The sequence below is a fragment of the Xenopus laevis genome, chromosome 7L (genome assembly GCF_017654675.1).
Source record: "Xenopus laevis strain J_2021 chromosome 7L, Xenopus_laevis_v10.1, whole genome shotgun sequence".
Classification (NCBI taxonomy): Eukaryota; Metazoa; Chordata; class Amphibia; order Anura; family Pipidae; genus Xenopus; species Xenopus laevis.
This window is the reverse complement of record NC_054383.1, coordinates 20,361,076-20,369,813: the sequence shown is the minus strand read 5'-3', so window position 1 is coordinate 20,369,813 and position 8,738 is coordinate 20,361,076.

Genomic DNA, 8,738 nt, shown 5'->3' with positions numbered 1-8,738 from the left:
TCCATGTGCATCAAGCAGGGCACTTGCCATTGTATGGTCAGACACCCTGTGCCCATTACACTAAAGCTCTATTTTCACCAGAATGGCTAAACCCCCATGCTTTTGGTTGCTAAGGCTTAATTATCATAGCATCCTACTCCATGTAACAGAAGGAGTCACAGTGGACCTGGATTTTACTATTGCGTTCTTTTCTTAGATCTACCAGAGAGCATTTATCTTGTGTTAGGGAGCTGCTATTTGGTTACCTTCCCATTGTTTTGTTGTTAGGTGCTGGGGGGGGGGTTGAAAGAGAGGGTGATCTCACTCAAATTTGCAGTTCAGTAGTAAAGAGTGACTGGAGTTTATCAGAGCACAAGTCACATGACTGGGGGCAGCTGGAAAACTGACAATATGTCTAGTCCCATGTCAGATTTCTAAATTAAATATAAAAAAAAACGGTTTGCTCTTTTGAGAAATGAGTTTCTGTGCAGAATTCAGCTGGAGCAGCACTATTAACTGATGTGTTTTGAAAAAAAAAACATTTTTGTTACATGACCGTATCCCTTTAAGCAACTTTACAATTGGCCAATGACATTTTTCTCTTTTTTTTCAATTATTTGCCTTTTTCTTCTGATTCTTTCCAGCTTTTATATGGGGGTCACCAACCCCATCTGAAAACAAATGCTCTATAAGGCTACAACTTTATTTTTATTGCTACTTTTTATTACTCAATCTTTCTCTACAGGCCTCTCCTATTCATATTCCAGGCTCTTATTCAAATCAATGCATGGTTGCTAGGGTAAGTTGGACCCTAGCAACCAGATTGCTGAAATTTCAAACTGAAGAGCTGCTGAATAAAAAGCTCAATAAGAAAAGAAAAGAAAAACTACAAATAAAAAAAAATGAAAAGCAATTGTAAATTGTCTCAGAATATCACTCTACTACATCATACTTAAAGTTAAATTAAAGATGAACAACCCCTTTAAAACCGCAAGGCTTTTCAGTTGCAGGCAAGAGGAAAAAAAACTGATAGGCTAATCATTTAAAAACAATAAAGAGATGGCAATTAAAAAGTTGCTTGAAATAACCCTACCTTTAACATAATGAACATTTATATAAAAGTGAATGCCACCTAACAAATCCCAATGGGTTTAGGCCCTTATTGCCCTTTATATATACAGGTATGGGACCTGTTATCCAGTATCCTTGGGACCTGGGGTTTTCCGGATAACTGAGGTTTCTGTAATTTGGATCTCCATACATTAAGACAACCAAAAATGAATATAAGCATTAAACCCAATAGGCTGATTTTGCTTCCAATAAATACTCATTATTTCTTAGTTGGGATCAAGTACAAGCTACTGTTTTATTATTACAGAGAAAGAAAATATTTTTTTAAAAAGATTTGGATTATTTGTGTAAAATGCAGTCTACAGCAGCTTTCTGTAATTCGGCGCTTTCTGGATAATGGATCTCATACTTGTACTACCTAGTATTATCTAATTAGCTTTCCCGGCAGGAAAGAAACAGAAGGAACTGTAATGAGTCCAAAAACATATCCGGTCCATATGGATGAAAAGGATCAGCCTTTCCAAAGTATATGAGCCCACTAAATGTCTGCCTAAATGTCACTTTCTTGGGCAGGTTTCCATGAAAAATATAGGATTTGTAAGTGGAGGGGGGAAGCAGTGGTATTTCTGTTGTGCCAGTAGGTGTCACTGTTGCTACTAAAAATGTTTACAAAGTAAGACTTCTGTGTAAATCTACATACAGGTATGAGACCTGTTATCCAGAATGCTTGGGACCTTGGGTTTTCCGTATAATGGATCTTTCCATAATTTGGATCTTCATACCTTAAGTCTACTAGTAAATAATTTAAACATTAAATAAATCAAATAGGCTGGTATTGCTTCCAATAAGGATTAATCACAACAAATATTTTATAAAATGGATCTGTAAGGCTACAAATGTATTTTTATTGCTGCTTTTTTATTACTCTTTCTATTCAGGCCTCTTCTTTTCATATTCCAGTCTCTTATTCAAATCAATGCATGGTTGCTAAGGTCATATGGACCCTAGCAACCAGATAGTCGAAACCGCAAACTGCAGAGCTGCTAAATAAAAAGCTAAATAGCTCAAAAATCACAAATTATAAAAAAATGAAAACCAACTGGAAATTGTCTCAGAATATCCAGGCCCGGATTTGTGGTTAGGCCACACAGGCCCGGGCCTAGGGCGGCACATGCCGCCCAGCCGCTCTGTGGGGAGCCTGTGCTCCCCAGTGCTCCGGCGCTCGCACGCTGGTGCTTTTGCTGAGAATATCACCCTCTCCATCATACTAAAAGTTAACTCAAAGATGAACTGCCCATTTAATAGGCTGTTGTCCATTTAAAAAAAAAAACAATACAAAACATTGAGAGGCGATTCGCTTTCCGAAATTGGCTCACGAAGAAACTTTGGGCGACTTCAGAAAGCCAAAATGATCAGAGTGCCACCCCGCTGGCGATTTACATTCTAGCCAGCGGGAAGGGATTTAGGGGAGATTAGTCGCCCGAAGAAGAGCCGTTTTGCCGCTGGGTGACTAATCTCCCCCAGTAGCCTCATGTGCCACTTCCCTGAACTGGAAGCTACAATACAATGAAATGAACAGGAGGAGTGTGCTAGCAGACAGAGTGATTAGTGCCAGTGTCGGACTGCCCCACCGGGATACCAGGAAAACTCCTGGTAGGCCCAGGTTTCAGTGGGCCCTCTTGCTTCTAACAATTTAGCCTATTTCATGGTCATTCCCTTTTTCTTTATGGGAAAAAAATTGTAATAATGGAAGAATAGAGTAAGTCGATATAAAAGACTAGTTTGGAAAGTGGACCCATGGTCTAAGGTTTTCTGGTGGGCCCCTGGCATCCCAGTCCATCACTGATTAGTGCAAGTAGAATGTATACAAGCTGTAGTGTCAGTAACGTGGCCTTTCCGTAATGTGAAACTGAGTAGCCCCTGAGTGTCTGACCTTGGGATAGAAAGCAGGAAACCTCAATTTCCCTTGTAGGTGCACATGTACACTCGCATCAACTCAGAGTTGTATAAAGCAAATACACACTTATTTGTATTAATACATGATCAGTATTATATTATAGAGAAAGCTTCTTCTCTCCTGCACTCACACATACACTCTCATTCGCACTCAACTCCCCTATACACTGCTTGATAATTTACATTTTTTGGTTCCACACACACATGCAAACACACACGGCCTGATTCTTTCTTTTTTTTCTTTTGCACACTCACTCATACAGTTAGGTCCATTAATATTTGGAAAGACAACTTTGTTTTTTAGTTTTGGTTCTGTACATGACCACAATGAAACCACTCCGATGCACTTGAACTGCAGACTTTCAGCCAGTAGCGATCCTAGGGGGGCGGGCCTTGGTGCGTGACGTGCAGCCGGGCCCCGCCCCCCTCCGTACGGCCACATTTGGGCGCATTTTCAGCGGCGAACGGACTGCCGGGCAGCCCTGAGGGGGTGCAGGCCCTGGCCCGCTCGCACCCCCTGCCCCCCAGGTAGTTCCGCCACTGCTTTCAGCTTTAATTCAGTGGGTTGAATAAATTATTGCATAAAAATGTGAGGAACTAAAGCCTTTTTTTAAAACAATCACTTCATTTCAGGGGCAAAGTAATTGGACAAATTAAAAAACTTGGTTGAAAACCCTTTGCTGGCAATGACAGCCTGAAGTCTTGAACTCATGGACATCACCAGATTCTGGGTTTCCTTCTTTTTAGTGCTCTGCCAGGCCTTTGCTGCAATGGCTTTCAGTTGCTGTTTGTTTGTGGGGCTTTCTGTCCCAAGTTTAGTCTTCAACAAGTGAAATGCAGCTCAACTGAATTCAGATCAGGTGACTGACTTGGCCATTCAAGAATATTCTTATTTTGCGCACATTCCATGCTCACTCACTCACATACACACACTCAACTCTCCCCCCCCACTGCCTGATGCTTTCTATTTTTCATTTGCACACATTGCACGTTCACTCACATATACACACACACACGCTCAACTCTCTCCCCCCCCCCAGCACACACACACACTTGTTTATCACACATCACAATCTCTCCCCCATACACATTGGGGCATATTTACTCAAGGGTGAAAATAGAGTAGTTTTCCAATAATGAAACTTTGACAATTCACAAAAAGAAGAATACAACAAGTTTTTGGTGAAATGTCACTTTGCATGGGTGACCATCCGCATCTTTAGGCCAGGTGAAATTTCTCCAGCAAATCTCCGCCAGTTTGCCAAGAGCACAATAATCAATTTTTTGCCAAGAGAAGTTTCTCCAGGTTCAGGCTGGCAAACTTATAAAGATAGAGCAGCCACTTTTGCATTTCTTTGTCCATGACAATATCCCACGTGTCATTTCTTTGTAGTGTAAATTTGCTAGAGAACTTTTCCAACTACAATTATAGGGAATATACACTGGTGAGTTTGACAGAGAATACACAGCAAGAGAAAACTCACCACATTAGTCTTGCAACAGTGAACTTGCCATGCTATGTCAGATACACCTGATGAACTGAGGCCATATTAGATGGTGAGAAAAGTCACACTTTAGTAGATGTGCGCAATGCCTAACACTTTCTCTTTTTCTCCTACACACACTTACACACTCACACTTAATTCAACCCCCCACTAATTTTCTTTCTTTCTTTCTCTCCTATCACAACTCTATATTTCCCTCCTTCCTTCACACACACCTTCGCACAGACTTTCTTTTTTTTAAGAAAAACACACAACAACCTAATTTACACACACACCACACACACACATGCTTCCAGTCTCTCTCTCTCTTAAATATTGTGCAAGACTTTTATTTTTATTGAAGATTATTCATAGCCTCCGCAGGTAAAAGAGATTCATTGTAGCATAAAACGAGCCATTATTTGGTAATGATAAGGATAACGAAATTAAGAAATGCTTGCTCTAAACCCAAGCGCAAACACATACTGTACCAATGGCTGACATATTAAATGAGCATGCTTGGCTGCTGTACCTGCAATGGAAAAATCAATAAATTCCCTTTTTCAAAGAGAATCTTCACCAAAACAGTTTTTTGCCTAATGAAAAAAAAAATAACTTTGCAATACATTCATTACAACATCTCAGTGATTTTGAAGTTATATGTATATTGATTTGCTGTTGAAAGCAGACTACTCATATCATTGCAACACTGAATCAGTATTTTTCCGAATCCTAATTTGCATATGCAAGTTACTTTTTGTGACAAAACAAGGAAGTAAAATTTTTTTTCCCCTTCCCACCCCTAATTTGCATATGCAAATTAGGATTCAGATTTGGTTCGGTATTCGGCCGAATCTTTCACGAAGGATTCGGGTGTTCGGCCGAATCCAAAAAAGTGGATTCGGTGCATCCCTACTTTAAATAAGTGGTTCACCTATATTCTGAGACAATTTCAATTGGTTTTCATTTTTAATTATTTGTGTTCTTGTAATTATGTCACTTTTTGTTCAGCATCTGTCCAGTTTGGATTTTGAGCAGTTATCTGGTTGCAAGGGTCCAAATAACCTTAGCAACCAAATGAGAGACTGGTATATGATTACGATAGTTTTTTGAGTTATTTAGCTTTTTATTCAGCAGCTCTCCAGTTTGCAATTTCAGAAATCTGGTTGCTAGGGTCCCCATTACCCTAGCAAGCATGCATTGATTTGAATAAGAAGCTGGATTATGAAGAGGAGAGGGCCCGAATAGAAAGATGAGTAATAAAACTTATTAGTAACAATAAATGTGTAGCCTTACAGAGCAATTGTTTTTTAGATGGGGTCGGTGACCCCCATTTGAAAGCTGTAAAGAGTCAATAAGATAATGGCAAATAATCAAAAAACTATAAAAAATTGAAGACAAATTGAAAAGTTGCTTAGAATTAGCCATTCTATAACATACTGAAATGTATCTTAAAGGTGAACCACCCCTTTAAAAGCAAGGAGACTAATGGTGTATTAAGGAATCAAGAATGGCCACCCCTTTGTCTACCATATAGGCCAGTGGATATTTGTACCTTCTTTAATATTTTTGCATTTAGAGAAGGTAAATCATGAGGATCATTAAAACAACTATTAAAGATAAACAATGAAGACCAATTGAAAGGCTGCTTACAATTAGCCATTCTATAACATACTAAAATTGAACCACTTCCTAAATTAAATGGATATGTATTGTAACACCATTGACAATTTAAAGGAAAACAGATTTTAAGAATAATAATAATAATACAAAACCTCCCCAGACAGTGCTATTTACATGGCAGTCTCTTGATAGAAAATATCTCCCAGGATAAGAAACAACAAGGTTCCTTCCCAGTCTCTCTCCATTGGGGCAGATAACAATAGCAGACAGAAAGATAAGCGGCAATTTATTCATGCACAACTGGAGATTTCAGGTAGAAATGAGGACGCCAGGGAGAAGGTAATCGATTCATTGTAACGAGCTCACTGATTGTCATGTTAGTTATTCATGTAATTATCTATACACTAGAGACTCCCCCCCGCCCCCTGCCATGGATCTGCCCGCAGTCTGGACTCCCACCTATACGCTTTTGTCTCGGCCCATTCCCTCAATACCTGCTGGGAAGAGTTTATCTGCGGCGGGGGGGGGGGGGGCACAACTAATAAGAAATCCCTTTACCTCGAGATTGAGTAAAGGGACTGATACAAAAAACACATTCCACCGTGGCAGATAACAAAACGCAGACTAATCTTGTAGCAATGATGCCATATCCAGAACCATTTCCTCCATTATTATTATATAGAGTGATAAAGTGTCACTGTGTTATAAACCCTTTAACAGCCAGGCCTGCTGACAATGAGCCCATTGAGTGGATCACTTATTGCTAAACAGCTCAGGAGGCTGAACTTACAGCTCCAACATTGTCTGCGACATAAACAACAAAAAGATGGAGGTTATTCATTATTACATCAGCCTTAATAGGTGTTTAACAGTTATTGTCAAATAGATCAGGAGTCTGTACTGTAGGTGATGATGGGGCTGTGTCTGCTACACATGGAACTTATTCATCATTATATAATCGCTGCTTGTATTGTTACATTTCATAATAAAACACTTTAGGCTTTGTGATGGTTTATTTGAATCCAAGTTAATGATGTGATTCTTCATGGCCTGTAACACTGGAGAAGGCCTAGTTATTCCCTGAGAAAGGCAGAGATCAGTCTGATCAGAACCCTCCAATAACCCCTATTCTTATTGTACAGGGTCTGTCTATTGCTACAAGCTATTTGGCTTAGTGTGTCGTTATTATAGAATTATTTTTCTGAGCTTATTATTTTTCTTTCTGATTTAGTGCTTGTTAAAATGATCCTAAACGATCACAATGAAAATAAACAATGAAGCAAATGAGAACAGATTAATGGGGCATTTCTGCTGAAGGCACAATGAATATATAGAGAGAGATGCAGAGAGATAGAGAGAAAGGTACAGCGAGGGACAGAGATGTAAATAGAGACAGAGAGAAAGATAGAGCAAGTTAGAGAGAGATAGGCAAATAGAGAATTACAGAGAGAAAGTTAGAGAGAGAGGGGTACGGAGAGGACGAGAAATACAGAGAGAGAGAGAGAGAGAAAGAGAGAGAGAAAGTGAGAGAGAGATGCAAATAGAGAGATAAAGAGAGAGATACAGAGAGGGAGAGAGACAGAGAAAAGCAACAAAAATAGATAGAGAGAGAGAGAGATATGGAAGTAGAGAAATACAGAGAGAGACAGAGAGAAAGTTAGAGAGAGAGAGAGAAAGAGAGAGAGAGAGAGAGAGAGAGAGAGAAGTGCATAGAGTGCGAGAAAAGCAAATAGAAAGATACAGAGAAAGTGGGAGAGAGATGCAAATAGAGAGATAAAGAGAGATACAGAGAGGGGGAGATGCAAAAGAGAGCGAGAGAGAGAGATAGAAAGTTAAAGAGAGAGGGAAAGAGATTAAAATAGAGGGATACAGAGAGAGACAGAGAAAGTTAAAGTTAGAGAAAGAGCTACAGAGAGAGAGAGAGAAAAGCAAATAAAAAGATACAGAGAAAAAGGTAGAGAGAGGGGAAGAGAGATGAAATAGAGAGATACAGAGAGAGACAGAAAGATAGAGAGGGAGGGAGATTAAAGAGAGTCAGAAAATTAGAGAGAGAGTGAGAGAGTGATGCAAATAGAGAGGGGCAGAGCGAAATGTCCAGCTCTAATAAATGGTTAATTTTAGGTTCTGATTTGTGCTCAGTCTGAGTGTCTTTACTGGCACGTCCATATTTCCTAACACTGTCCGGACCAATATAAATGTTTCGGCCCAACGTTGCGGACAGAGTACAGCATCCTCGGCGGCTCAGAGTGTGTTTACCAAGCGCCTAGATCTTTCTTTGTAGCAAGTGGGCGCATTGTTAGTGGCCTGTAAACCACTTAGCTGTAGTGGCCGAGTGTTTGCGCTCATTCTTGTAAGGCAGAGATAAAACAGCAATTAAATAGCGGAGTCAACAAGGTTACAAGAATCGGCGCCGCTCAGATGGGAGAAGATTCCTTGTCTCTACCCTCTCAGTGTGAGCAGCAAGGTGTGTATAGGGACTGGGCAGGTAATGAGCAAGGGGAGCAGAGACAAGGGAACCGACCCTAACTGTCAAATTATAGAGAAACCAATTGAAGCCAAGGGCCCCTTAGTCGTTTTCAATTAAAAAGTACATGAATAGATAAGACATCCACATCATTAGCAAGA